Raw genomic sequence first — 15,434 nt, 5'->3', positions numbered from 1 at the left:
AGGCGCCCGCCACAACGCCCGGCTATTTTTTGGTTGCAGTTTGGCCGGGGCCGGGTCTGAACCCGCCCTCCTCGGTATTTGGGGCCGACGCCTTACGGACTGAGCCACAGGCGCCGCGGTGGGGAGAGTATTAATATCCATTTAATATGGATATTAATCATGTAAATTCACTGCATGTGCAACATCTGAGGGACCATTCTCCTCCCTCTGGACTTAGGGGTCAGGTGAAGGAATGTGAACATGCTTCTTGCCGTGATGTCATAATGTCCTTTTTTCTCTGAACCAGTAATTTTGTGCCTTTTTTTTTTAGCATTTCTGAAATCTCGGTCTGCTAACTTGTTAGCTGGCAAATGGAGTGAAATCTCAGAATCTCCATAGGATATTTCCTTTCTTTTCTATGCATTTTTCTGCATCCAGAATATTTTCTTTCCTTGTCTCCATCACTGACACCCCCATACCATCACTTTGCCTGATACTTACCTTTTAGACCTTATCTGACCCCCCTCCCACATGGACTAGAAGCCCTCTTAAAATCTCAAATAGCACCTTGAGTATTTTATAATTGATCCCAATAGATTGTGTGTGTACACGTACTGACCATACTTGATCATTGGTGTCAAGTGGGAAATCATGTCCATTTTGTTCCATTTTATGTTTAGCACCCAACATAATGTCTAATATAGACAATCAGAAAAATGTCAAGAAATAACCCAATTCTTCAGAGTGATGTATGATACTCTGAATGTGTAATTGTCTCATTGCCTATTTGGGTATAACCTCTCTAGAAAACAGTGTGGTGATTCCCCCAAAGAACTAAAAGTAGACATATAATTCCATCAGGGAAATCTCATGACTGGGCATCTCCTCAAAGGACAGAAAAGTCATTATATAAAGTAAACATGTTTTTGTTTTACTTTCTGTGTTTCATTTTGCTTACAGAAAATTGTCAGGGTTTTATCTTTTGATTATTTTATTTTCTTGATTTTTTTTTCCTTTTTATATGCAAAGATGATTTTTTTTAAAGCATATATTTTCGACGGACATTGCTACAACCTCTTGAAAGTCAAGGTTCATTTATCATTTGTTTACTTTCATACCAGCATTTTACAGTATATAAAAAAAAAATTACACAAGCTAATTTGAGGTGGGAATTTTCTTAACATTAGATTAAAATGACATTTTGTAAAATATATTATGAAATAATTATGATTAATTAAATATGTGGAAACTCTACAGTTCTATATTGATGATGAAATAGTCTTAAATAGTCAAATATACGTTCCATACACTAGGTAAGATGCATGCTATAAAAATGTTAACAAAAAGAAATAAATATTAAGTTTCACTGAGGACATTTTCTGTCAATACTTTATCTTTTTAAAAATTGCTCCACTTGACTCAAAATTTTTAATAAAAAATATCAAAAACTATGCTTAGTACCTTTAATAATGGTATAGGCAGGATTCTAAAGAAGATACTCTTGAATAGCTTACCCAACTAAAATAAATGAGAGCTTTAAGAATATCAGTAAAAACAAAATGTGAGTTTTATGTTAACTTAGAGAAAAATCCTCTTTTAGTTGGAAATGTTATTTTTAAGTCCATAGAAACAGTGCAGAGATTATTTCAAAATCACCATTGTGTGCTGATAATCTCAGAGTTTTATAGATATATCAGAGAATTGCAAAAAGATAATAGCAAAACCCAGAACTCCATTTTTAAGCAATTCATGTGAGAAAGAAAATTACTCTTTCCTATCTATCTAAGTAGACAGATAAAGGAAAATAAAATAAGATAAAACATGTAAGAACAGATTTCCCTAATGTTAATGGACACGTGGTATTATCAAAATTATTTTCAGTTTAACATACTCAGAAGGATTTTGTGTGAGAAGTCTATATATAGCCATTGAATGAGAGTGAATAAGGTAATTTTACAGTGCACATCAGGAAGAATACTTTCCTGGAGCGCCAACAGGATATTTTTACATTTCCATTGCTTTAATGATTCTAAAACATTACACACTCCTACACCACACAAAGAAAGTGCTGGCTACAGTATAAGATTGAGAGCTTTAGCTCTTTTTGAACAAAAGCTTTGTCTCTTTGTGTGCTCTGAGAAAACTGTTCTTACATGTTCCAAATTATTGGTCTCAATGGTGTTGGCATTTTATCCCTACTATCTTCTCTCCATTTTCATGATTGTTAGACAATGGGACGGCACCTGGTAACTAGGGTTTATACTTTATCATGTTGCTCTACATAGACGTTGATAACTCTGCCTCTTCCTCACTTAATTTTAGGGGGAATATCATCAGTAATACTACAACTGTATGTATCTAATGTATAAGAGTTTATTTTGTCATCGTAGTTGAAAAGATATGTTCTCATAGTGAGAAATGTTTTAAATTCAAAATTATTTATTCATTTCTAGAGGGTAAGGTGATTCTTAATATTCTACTATTTCTCCAGAACATTTATTTTCTTCCATTGCAAAATCTGTGTACCTAAATATGTGAAAACATCTAAATATGTTTCTTGATTCAAATCCAATATTTTCTGGTGTTTATTGTAAAATTAACTGGTGAAAGCAAGAATTTTCAAAAGTGTTAACATATTTTAGAATATGGGTGATGCAAATCTTACAGTTCTTTTTTTTCTTTTTTAAAAATAACATTTTGAACAAAATAACAGCAATTTGTTTGGAAATGCAGTAAGGTACTCTAAGGACCCTCAGTTTACACAACGCGCATGTGGCTTACCAAAGAAAAATCAATGTAAATACATCAACTCTGACAGGCTGTTATCAACATTGTATAGAGCCTAAAATCAACCTGAAAGATAACCTTTTGAAACTCAGAGGAAAATACACACTTTTAAATTTGCTAGTCATTCTCTCTCAATGCAGACAAAGCCAGATATTGTGTCTTTAAAAACCATGTGTTCTCCTATGAATTGTTTCAAAAATCACATTGCTTGTTGAAAGTAACTTTTATCAGAATGAATCCAAGCTTTAGACTGCAGTGTTTGACAAAATTAAAACAAAATCACATATTCGCATAATTTCTTATATGAGTTATGTGCTGGAATTCTCAATACTCAGTTATTGGTAACTTGTCATTCCTGACCTTGGTGTGAAGGTACCTTCTAACTCAAAGAATGAGGAGGCTGTCAACGTTTGTCTATTTTCACAATTATGAGAGGGACTTTACTTAACAAATGCAATCAGTGTAACCAAATTCTATGTACCCTCAATGAATCCCAAACAATAAAAAAATAAATTTGTCTATTTCAACATTGAATGAAATATTTTATCCATTTAAAATTAAATGTCTACTCTGTTCCAGCAATTTTAGAGAATTTACATTAATTAATCTAACTGCATTCAAGAAACTTTGGCATCATTAGCCTACTTGTAGAACTGGGAAAACCAGGGTGTACAGAAGTCAACTAACTTATTCAAAGTCACATAGGGAGGGGCAGCGCCCGTAGCTCAGGGGGTAGGGCACTGGTCACATCCACCCACGCTGGCATGTTCAAACCTGGCCCGGGTCAGCTAAACAACAATGACAACTGCAACCAAAATACAGCTGGGCATTGTGATGGGTGCCTGTAGTCCCAGATACTTGGGAGGCTGAGGCAAGAGAATTGCTTAAGCCCAAGAGTTGGAGGTTGCTGTGAGCTGTGATGCCACAACCCTCTACCAAGGGCAACATAGTGAGAGTCTGTCTTAAAAAAAATAAAAAGTCACTTACGCAATAAGTAATAGCATTCTACACTACTTTCCGAAGGTAGTTTTTTGAAGGCATGTGCATCAAGGCATCTTGATATTCTTGTGGTTTTAAAGAAGTGTTGGACCTTGGAGTATCCATCTCCAGGGGTGATTAGATTTTGTTAGTTTAAAAATAGGTCCACAGAAAAGTACAATAAATCTTTCCTAAGCACTAAATCTTTTAGACTATTTCAAAAATGTATTTTAGAATAGCGCAAGTATTTTTCTTATCACAATTAATGCTTAAACATCAATTTATCACCAACAAAAATCTTTGTTAGTATTTTTCAGAAATGACATTGAATAGCTATTTGTTTTCCTATAATGCTCTCCTTTTGAAAATATGGAAGAAAACAGATGGGAGTGTAGGGAAGGAAAAAGAGAATTAAAGTTTTCTGTATGTTTTAATTGCATAAAATGCTATGTTCTTATTTTGAAAATTAGTGGGTGGTTTTCCAAAGAAAGAAATTAAAGACATTTAGGCAGAAAATCCACATGATATTGTGAAGAAAGTATAACTTTAGGGTGGGGAAGCTTGGCTTGTAAGAGCCTTGAGACTTGAAACGGGACTGACTAGGACAAAGTAGACACAGGGTAAGTAGAAAGCTGCTACCACTGTTTATATGTCCTCATTAGTCTGGATTCTCTCTCGGTTTATCTTTCAGGCCCTTAAGGAATAATTAACACAGATATATTTAATAGCTCTCAGAAGCATCATATTTGGTCCCAAACCTGAGATACCATTATCGTTGGATGGGTCCAATTGAAAGATAAATCATCACAATCAAAATAGGATCTTTCTCTTGTTAAAAAAATATTTTATTGTGTATATTTAAGATATACAATGTAATGTTCTAAGGTACATATGTACGTAAAATGGAGACTATGTTGAAACAAATTAACCTACCATCATCTCAATCACACATTTGTATTCCCCTTATAGCAATGACTATAATCTCCTCATTTAGCAAAAATCCTAATTACAATACACTTTTATGAACCATGAACTTTACGATGTACATTAGATCTTTGAATTTGCTCACACTGTGTTTTCTACATGGTATCCTTTCATCTATATTTCTCCATGTCCTCTTCCCCCATCCCAACTCTGAAAACAAGTGTGTTATTCTCTGTCTCTCTACGTTTAACTTTTATTTTTTAGATTCCACATTTATGTGAAATCATAGAGTATTTACCTTTATGTGTCTGGTTTATTTCACTTAGTATAATGTCCTCCAGACCTATTCAAGTTGTGAGAAATGACTGGATTGCCTCCTGTTTTAAAGATGAGTTATGAATTCTGGGAAGATGGCCTACTGGTGGCAACCCTCAGCAGAGGCTCCTGAGAAGAGGAAGAAAAACTGGATGGAATCGGACTCTATGAAGTCAAAGATGGGGAGCTGAGTCAAGAAAGAAGTTCAGCATGCTGTAACTCCAAGGAAGAGCTTTCAGAAAACAAATTATAGGTACGAAGCCTATTGACTAGAGAATGGGAGACCCCTCCCCCAAGCAGGGGGCTTGCTGCAGGCTAGGAGAGAGCCATTAAACTCCAGGTCTTTTTCTCCAGGGAGGTCCCACTTATGAACCTAGACATCACCCCACCAGGCATAAAATTGAACAGATATTTTCCCCCATAAGTCCAAACTCCCAGTTCACTCTTTCCCATTCACATGGTGATCTGGAGTTCTGCCCCTTGCAGAGCACAGAGTGTTTCGTCTTGTCCTGAGAGAACTGGGGATATTGTGGATCACCAACCATCAGGACAGAATCTGTGACTAACAAGGAATAAAGGGTGTGGGAAAAGGGAGACACTCGGCAGGAGGAGGAGCAGTCCCCTGGTTATGACTATGCCCGGCTGGTGGTAGTGTCGACCCTTGGTTCTAGCTATGTCTGGTGGGATGCGGTGAAGAACCCCTGGCTCTGATGGCACACACAGCAGGAGAGTGGTTGCCCCATGTGGACTGAGTTTGGTAGACAGGGCGGGTCCCCAGCACCGTGTGGACTGCAACCGGAGAACAAGGGTGTGTTCCCCTGATTCAAACAGAACCCTCCAGCAGTGGCTTACTGGGTGTGAACCAAGACCTGAAGGCTAGGGCGTGGTCCACTGTCTGCAGCAGAGCTGGTGAGCAGAGGCTTACCCGGTGAGGACTGAGACATTTGGGTGGAGTGCAGTGCTCTGACTCTAACAGAATCTGTGAATAGAGCCTTGCCAGGCAGTGGACTGAGACTGGCAGGTGGGGGCATGGTCCCCCGACTCCAACTTATCTGGCAAGCAGAGGCTAGCTGTGTGTGGACTGAGACGGGTGGGTGGGGGGCGTGGCCCCTGGCTTCAGCTTGGCTTATGAGCAGAGAATCAGACAACAGTGTGGACTGAGTCTGGTGGGCAGGAGTGTGGATCCCTGGATCCAATTGTGCTGTTAGAGACCCTTGAATCCCTCTCTGTTTGGCAAGGTTTGCACTGTCTGAGACAGTTTGGTTGGAACCTGTATCTGGGGCTGTCCACTGGAGACATTCTGAGGTTGACCTTTGAAGTTCTGTGGTGGAAAAGAACTGAAGGATGGGGACTGTGTGCCACAGCTGTTTGTATCTCTTCACAGTCGAGATTTAAACCTAATACTGTGGTTTCTTAGGGCAGGATAGAAGTTGGCTGATATCAAAACAGAGCTAGCTTGCACTATCTCAACAAGTAGGTCCACAGAGTCTCCAGCTAAAACCCTGAAAGGGGCCTTTGTAAGGTTATAGGAGATAAGCCACAATTAAAAAACCTAGCACTTTGGTAAGGTGCTATCTCTACTACCTGGGAACCCCAATTCAATCTCACCCTACCAGTTCTAACAACCAAATGGTGGAAAATAAACATGATGTGAACCCAACAGAAGAACTCTGGCAAACATGAATAACCAGAGTAGATCACCCCCACCCCCAAGAAATGACAAAGGAGATACAACTGAGGATGCCATGCATAGACAAATGGCAGCAGTATCAGAAATTGAATTCAGAATATGGATTGCAAATAAAATAAATAGAATAGAAGAAAAGATAGAAGTAGAATTCCAAAGAGTAGTTCTAAAATTGTCTCAAGAAATTAATGAATTCAAAGCCCAAGTCACCAAAGATATGGACATAATGAGAAAAGAGATAGCAGAGCTCAAGGAAACAAAAAAGTTGAGGAACTCCAAAATACAGTAGAATCCCTCAGTAATAGAGTTGACCAGGCAGAAGAAAGGATCTCTGAAACTGAAAACAAAGCTTTTGAACATTCCAAAACTTGCCAAATACTTAAAGAGGTAGACAAATGGAGAGCAAAAACTGATATTTCCCTGAGACAGTTGTGGGATCACTCCAAAAGATCAAACATTCATCTTATAGGAATTCCTGAAGAAGAGGATGGTCCTAAAGGTACAGATGCTCTAGTCCAAGAGATTTTGGAGGAGAATTTCCCAAGCATTGCAAGAGGCACAGAACTTCAGATAGCAGACAGTTTCAGAACCCCAGCAAGAATCAATCCAAATAAAGCATTTCCTAGACACATTGTGATTAACTTTGCCAAAGTTAAGATGAAGGTGAAAATTCTGCAAGTAGCCAGACGTAAGAAAACCATCATCTACAAAGGGAGAAATATCAGAATGACTGCAGATCTCTCAGCTGAAACATTTCAGGCCAGAAGAAGATGGTCATTGACCTTCAGTCTCCTAAAACAAAACAACTTCTAGCCCAGGATCCTCTATCCAGATAAACTGAGTCATTTGTGATGGAGAAATCAAATACTTTAATGACCTAGACATGTTGAAAAAATTTGCCATCACTAAACCAGCTCTCCAGGATATCCTCAGACCCATCCTCAACAACCAGTGCAATGCTCTACCTCCAAAGTAAACTCACCCAGAAATTTTTGAACAAAACCCAACTTCCACAGTAGTGAAAGGATGTCCACCGGACATCTGTAAATAATGACACCCAAAATACAACCAGGCTTATCAATTCTCTCCATTAATGTGAATGGTTTAAATTGTTATCTTAAGAGGCACAGGCTGGCTGACTGGATACATAAACTCAGACCAGATATCTGCTATATACAAGAATCTCACCTTACCATAATGGATAAAAATAGACTCATGGTGAAGGGATGGACTTGTATAATACAGGCTAACGGAAACCAGAAAAAAGCAGGAGTTGCAATTTTAGTAGCAGATATAGTTGGCTTTAAACCAACAAAGATAAAGAAAAATAAGGAAGGTCACTGTCAAGGGAAACACCCAACATGAAAATATTCCAATAATTAACCTTTATGCATCTTACCAGAATGGTCCTCAATTCATAAAGCAGACCCTATGGGTATGAACAACTTGATATCTTCCTGCATTATAATAGTTGGAGATTTTAACACCCCTTTGACAGTTTTGGATAGATCCTCCAAGAAGAAACTAAACAAAGAAATATTAGACTTAAATCTGACCCTAGAACAAATGGACTTTATAGACCTCTACAGAACATTTCACCCTATAAAACTGAATATACCTTCTTCTCATGAGCCAATGGGTTATGCTCCAAAATAGATCATATCCTAGGACATAAGTCTAACCTCTTCACATTTAAAAGCATAGAAATTATTCCTTGTATCTTCTCAGACCACCATGGAATAAAAGTTGAACTCAATGGGAACAAGAATCTTCTTACTCAAACAAAATCATGGAAGCTAAATAATCTTTGGCTGATTGATTGCTGGGTCAATGATGAGATTAAGAAGGAAATCACCAAATTTTTGGAACAAAAATTATCAAATTATCAAAACTTGTGAGATACTGCAAAGGCAGTGCTAAGAGGGAAATTTATAGCATTGGAAGCCTTCATCATGAAAACAGAAAGAGAGGAAACTAACAACTTAATGGATCATCTTAAGGAACAGGAAAAGGAAGATAATTGCAACCCAAAACACGGCAGAAGAAAAGAAATAACCAAAATTAGGGCAGAATTAAACAAAATTGAAAACAATAGAATCATTCAGAAGAACAACAAAACAAAAAGTTGTTTTTTTCTTTGAATAGATTAACAAAATTGATAAACCATTGGCCAACCTAACCAGAAATACAAAAGTAAAATCTCTAATATCATCTATCAGAAATTTTAAAGGAGAAATAATAACAGACACTTCAGAAATTCAAACAATCCTCAGTGATTACTACAAAAATCTCTATTCCCAGAAATATGATAATCTGAAGGAAATGGACCAATTCCTGGAAGCACACCACCTTCCTAGACTCAACCAGAATGAATTAGAAATCTTGAATAGACCTATATCAATCACTGAAATAGCATCAACAATATGAAATCTCCCAAAAAAGAAAAGTCCAGGACCAAAGGGCTTCACATCCAAATTCTATCAAACCTTACAAGAGGAACTAGTACCTATATTATATAACGTTTTCCAAAGCATAGAAAAAGAATGAATACTTTCCAACACATTCTATGAAGCAAATATCACCCTGATCCCCAAACCAGGACAAGATTCAGCAAAGAAAGAAAATTATAGACAAAAATCATTAATGAATATCAATGCAAAAATATTCAATAAGATCTTAGCAAACAGAATTCAACAACACATCAAAAAAATTATACATTGTGATCAAGTTGGTTTTATTCCAAGGTTACAAGGTTGGTTCAACATATGGAAATCTATAAATATAATACATCACATCAATAAAAAAAAAAACAAAGACCACATGATTCTCTCAACTGACACAGAAAAAACCTTTGATAATATCTAGCATCCTTTCATGATCAGAAAGAAAATGCCCTTAAGAAAATAGGCATAGAAGGGACATTTCTTAAACTAATAGAGGCCATCTACAGCAAACCCACAGGCAATATCATATTGAATGGTGTAAAATTAAGAACATTTCTACTCAGATCAGGAACAGGCATGGATGTCCACTGTCTCCATTGCTATTCAACATAGTAATGGAAGTCTTAGCCATCACAATCAAGCAAGAAATGATGATCTAGGGTATCAAAGTAGGGTGAAAAGAGATCAAACTCTCACTCTTTGCTGATGATATGATTCTATACCTGGAAAATCCCAGGGACTCAACTTCAAAACTCTTAGAAGTGATCAAGGAATACAGCAGCATCTCAGGATACAAAATCAATACTGATCTGTCAGTAGCTTTTATATGTGCAAATAATAGTCAAGCTGAAAAAACAGTTAAGCACTCTGTTGCTTTTACCATAGTACCAAAGAAGATGAAATATCTGGGAGTTTACCTAACAAAGGACATGAAAGATCTCTATAAGGAGAACTATGAAACTCTGAGAAAAGAAATAGCTAAAGATGTTAACAAATGGAAAAACATACCATGTTCATGGCTGGGAAGAATCAATATTGTTAAAATGTCTTTACTAACCAAAGCAATCTACAGATTTAATGCAATCCCTATTAAAGCACAATTGTCATACTTTAAAGAACTTGAAAAAATAGTACTTTTTAAATATGGAATCAGAAAAAACCTCAAATAGCAAATACGTTCCTCAGAAATAAGAACAAATCAGGAGATATCACATTATCAGACTTCAGGCTATAGTATAAATCTATAGTGGTCAAAACAGCACTGTACTGGCACAAAAACAGAGAGGTAGATGTATGGAACAGAATAGAGAACCAAGAGATGAACCCAGCTACTTATCGCCATTAGATCTTCTATAAGCCCATCAAAAATATTCAGTGGGGGAAAGACTCCCTATTTAACAAATGGTGTTGTGTGAACTGGCTGGAGACCTGTAGAAGACTGAAACTGGACCCCCACCTTTCACCATTAACAAAAATTGATTTTCACTGGATAACAGATTTAAACTTAAGACATGAAACTATAAAAATACTAGAAGAGAGTGCAGGGAAAGTACTTGAAGAAATTGGTCTGGGAGAATATTTTATGAGGAGGATCCCCTGAGCAATTGAAGCAATACCAAAAATATATTACTGGGACACGAGCAAATGAAAAAGATTTTTCACAGTCAAGAGCACAGTAAGTAAAGCAAACAGCCTTCAGAAATGGGAGAAGATTTTTGCAGGTTATGCTTCCAACAATGGTCTGATAACTAGAATCTACAGAGAACTCAAACTAATCAGTACGAAAAGAATAAATAACCCCATTTCTATGTGAACAAGAGACTTGAACAGAAACTTCTCTGATGAAGACAGGTGCATGGTCTACAAACACATGAGAAAATGCTCATCATCCTTAATCATCAGAGAAAAGCAAATCAAACCACTTTGAGAAATCATCTAACTCCAATAAGATTGGCCCAGATCATAAAATCCCAAAACTACAGATATTGGCGTGGATGCAGAGAGAAGGGAGCACTTCTATACTGCTGGCGACCTTTTTGGAAAGAAGTTTGGAGAACACTCAAGGAACTAAAAGTAGACCTACTGTTTGATCCTGCAATTCCTCTACTAGGTATATACCCAGATGATCAAAAATTATTTTACAACAAAGACATTTGCACCAGAATTTTTACTGCAGCCCAATTCATAATAGCCAAGGCATGGAAACAGCCCAAGTGCCTATTGACCCATGAATGGATTAACAAACTGTGGTATATGTACACTATGGAATACTATCCAGCCATAAAAAGATGGAGACTTCACATCTTTTGTGTTTACCTGGGTGGAGCTTGTACATATTCTTCTCAGTAAAGTATCTCAAGAATGGGAAAAAAAAAAGTATCCAATGTACTCAATACTACTATGGAATCAATATATAACCACTTACACACTCATACGAATGGCAAAACATAACTATAATCCAGAAAGTAGAGGGAAGAGGAGAGAGAGGGGAGGGAGAAAAGGGGAGGAGGGAGGATATTTAGGGGGACCTCACCTAATGTGCATGATGCAATGGTACATTTCAAAACTATTAAGAAATGAGTATAATTGTGATGGATGTGTTACTTAGTTCAGTGTAACCATTTCACATTGTATATTGAAGCAGTACCCTGAACCCCCTAAATGTATCAATGTACGAAGTTATGATTTAATAAAAAATAATTTTAAAAAAGATATAAAATCCAGAAGCCAAACTGAAAATGTTAATTAGTCTACTCAGTAAGCATAAAAAAAAAAAAAAAGATGAGTCGTATTCCATATCACATTTTTTAATCCATCCATCCATTGATGGACACCTGGGTTTCTTACATATCTCAGCTATTATGAAAAATGGTTTGGTGAACTTGGAAATGAAGATATCTTTAAGAGGTGATGATTCTACTTGTATTTTAAAATGGAATATCATAATTATGCTAGTGTAACAATCATAAATAGTAAAGTTTCAGGGTAACCATTCTACGATGTCTCATTCCATTCTTGAGTCTAGCCCCTGCCTTCACTGTGACAGATGACGGCAGAGTTACATCAACAGAGCCAGGTGTTATTCCATTCCTGAGTTGGCGGGCATTTAGGTGGTTTCCATATCCTGGTAATTGTAAATTGAGTTGCAGTAAACAATCTAGTGCAAATGTCCTTATGGTAAAATGATCCTTTTTTCAGGGTAGATGCCTAGTTGTGGGATTGTGGAGTCAAATAGGACATCTAATTTGAGATCTTTGAGGATTCTCCATACTTCCTTTCAAAGAGGCTGGATGACTTTGCTGTCCCACTGATAGTATAAAAGCCATAAGAAAAGATGTTGATTTCATATCTTATGCAATATCCTGGATGGAGTTGAAACACATTCGTCTTAGTAAAGTATCTCAAGAATGGAAAAGCAAATATCCAATGTACTCAATACTAATATAAAGCCAGTCGACAATCCAATGCATGCCCAAATAGGAGAAAAACTCATTTCAATTCAACCTGGGGGGAGAGGTTTGGGATGGTCTCACTGAATGGGCATGAGGGGGTTTGGCACACTTTTTGTATGTGGGACATAACCACAACACATACTCTACCTAACTAAATCAATTATTTTGACCTGGTTCTTGTACCCCCACATTAAACTGAAGTAAATTTACTTTTAAAAAAAGCATAGCTGGGCAGCGCCTGTGGCTCAATGGGTAGGGTACTGGTCCCATATACCCAGGGTGGTGGGTTTGAACCCAGCCCCAGCCAAACTGCAACAAAAAAGTAACCAGGTGTTGTGGTGGGCGCCTATAATCCCAGCTACTCGGGAGGCTGAGGCAAGAGAATCTCTTAAGCCCAGGAGTTGGAGGTTGCTGTGAGCTGTGATGCTACAACACTCTACTGAGGGTGATAAAGTAAGACTGTCTCAAAAAAAAAAGCATAGCCAGGTGATAGCTTCAGTTGGGCATTCTTTTCTGGACATGGTAGCTTACTGGAACAAATCTACTTGATATGAAGTCATTGGTCTGATAAATTCATTCTTTTGAATCCCTAACAATCGCAAGGATTACAAATTCTCTTTTATGTGCAAAGAACATCAGTAGACATTGTGATCATAACACAGTGCTGTGTTAATATTCCTGTTCTCTGTCACTACATAAAATAGATAGGTCTTGAAATCTTGACATTCTGCACAATTTCTTCACTTTTCACTCTAATGTTGCCATCATGCTAATTGGAACTAGCAAAACAGAATGTGTCAAGTATAAACAATTTCTAGTAAGACATATGCTTGCCACAAGTGGAAGATAAACTCTCTCTGCTGAACTGGTAAAATTTTTAAGTACCAAGGATTTGCGGAATTTTGTGACATATCCCCTAAGAGAAAGTTTGAGTTATACACCTCACAAATACCATTCCTACAAAAGTAACTTAACATTGATGAATAAGTACATACTATTTGGGGAATACTGACTGGGGTGTTTTAGCTATGGAAGGCTGCCAAATTTAAGTAGATCTCAAAGCAAAAAGAGCTCTACTGCAAATACCAACTAGATGTCACCTGCCCTACCACTCAGACACATGCTGCCCCTGAGCCACTAGTGCCAGGGATTGCTACACTGAACAAAAATGCTGTGCCAAAGTCTCTAGTGTGACACAATACAAGAGTTTCAGGAAAAACAGACCATGTTTTTATTTTGGTAGAAAATCCACCTCCATTTCAAAACTATGTACTGGTTTATTTCTGGGCCCCAGTTGAAACAAAATGCTTGACCACAGCATATCTGAAGCTGCCCATCATGAGCAGAGTGTTGTCGGATCCACCAAACCATGCAGTCAGGAAAGCACAAAAGCAATCCATCCCAGGAAATGTTACACTCTAGATCTGACCTAGCCAGATCTGATGACTGCAGGAAATTACGTGGTCAGGTATCCCAGGCTCCTGCAGCACTTGAACAACGGAGAGAGGAGAAGAAAGCGGACTCCTGCTTGGTGAAACAATACACTGAGGTTAACCTGAAACACGCTGCCATTACTTGAAAACATTTTAAGATGAGACGTAAAACTCATACTGGGAGTAATGGACAGAAATATCCCATTTTTATGGAATGAGAAATTGCCTATGATAAGAATAGACACAGAGAACGTGAAAGGGGCGAATGGAGAAGGATTATGACGGGATAATCTGAGACAAGGAAATCTGGCAGAGAAGCATGCAGGTAGGAGCACATTTTTATAAAGTATGTGCATTTTTATGTGGCAGGTTATTACCTGTCAAAGAATAGGTGTCAAAGAAGTGGCGCCTGTGGCTCAGTGAGTAGGGCACCGGCTCCATATGCCCAGGGTGGAGGGTTCAAACCCAGCCCCGGCCAAACTGCAACAAAAAAATAGCCGGGCGTTGTGGCGGGCGCCTGTAGTCCCAGCTGCTCGGGAGGCTGAGGCAAGAGAATCACATAAGCCCAAGAGTTAGAGGTTCCTGTGAGCCGTGTGACCTCACGGCACTGTACCCGAGAGCGATACAGTGAGACTCTGCCTCTACAAAAAAAAAAAAAAAAGAAAAAAAAGAAGAAGAAGAAGTGGTGTTCCAAAAATACGTAAGAGGATAATTTAACCTGTGGAGAGTGGGCAGGCTTTAGCCTTGACCTTAGTCTTGGCCCTCTCCCCATAGAAACCTGGTGGGAGATGGAGGCTCTGTGTGGACGCAGCAGTCCAGTGCGATGTCTTACCCAATAGTGCTCTAAGTATCGCCTCTGCTGAAAATTCAGCCCACATGTTGCAACTCCCCTGCTCTGCTCTTATGCTTTGTGGGGTCACACTTCTAAATGAACTACCTTGATGTGTATAAAGCTTCTAAAAAAAGGACTGGGTTCTCCTGAAGAGAGAGAGAATCTCCTGCTCCTTTTAAAAACATGAGCTAACATGTTGCAAGGGTTCAGAGGACTTCGGAGACTGCCTTGTAGCAAAGTGTGTCACCTTCCAGTAAGTAAGCAGCCTCCAGCCAGTGGCCAGAAAAGAACCAGGACCCTGAGCACAGAGTTGCAGGGAGACGAAAGCTTCCAACAATGGAGTGAGCTTGGAGGCAGAATATTTTATATAAACTTACAGATAAGAATAGAGCCCTGGTCTTGGTGGTAGCCCAGTGAAACCCTGAACAAAAGACTCAGATACACTTTTCCAAATTTCTTACCCATGAGAATTTTTGAGATAAAAAATCTGTGTTGTTTTAAACTGCTACATATCTTAAAATTTATGTCTTATAAAGTTTACTAAGCTAAGAGAAATAAACACTTGCTTCCAAACTTACAATTATGAAAGTACAAATAAAAGAA

Source organism: Nycticebus coucang, chromosome 1 (genome assembly GCF_027406575.1).
Source record: "Nycticebus coucang isolate mNycCou1 chromosome 1, mNycCou1.pri, whole genome shotgun sequence".
In the NCBI taxonomy this organism is placed as follows: domain Eukaryota; kingdom Metazoa; phylum Chordata; class Mammalia; order Primates; family Lorisidae; genus Nycticebus; species Nycticebus coucang.
This window is presented reverse-complemented; position numbering follows the sequence as displayed.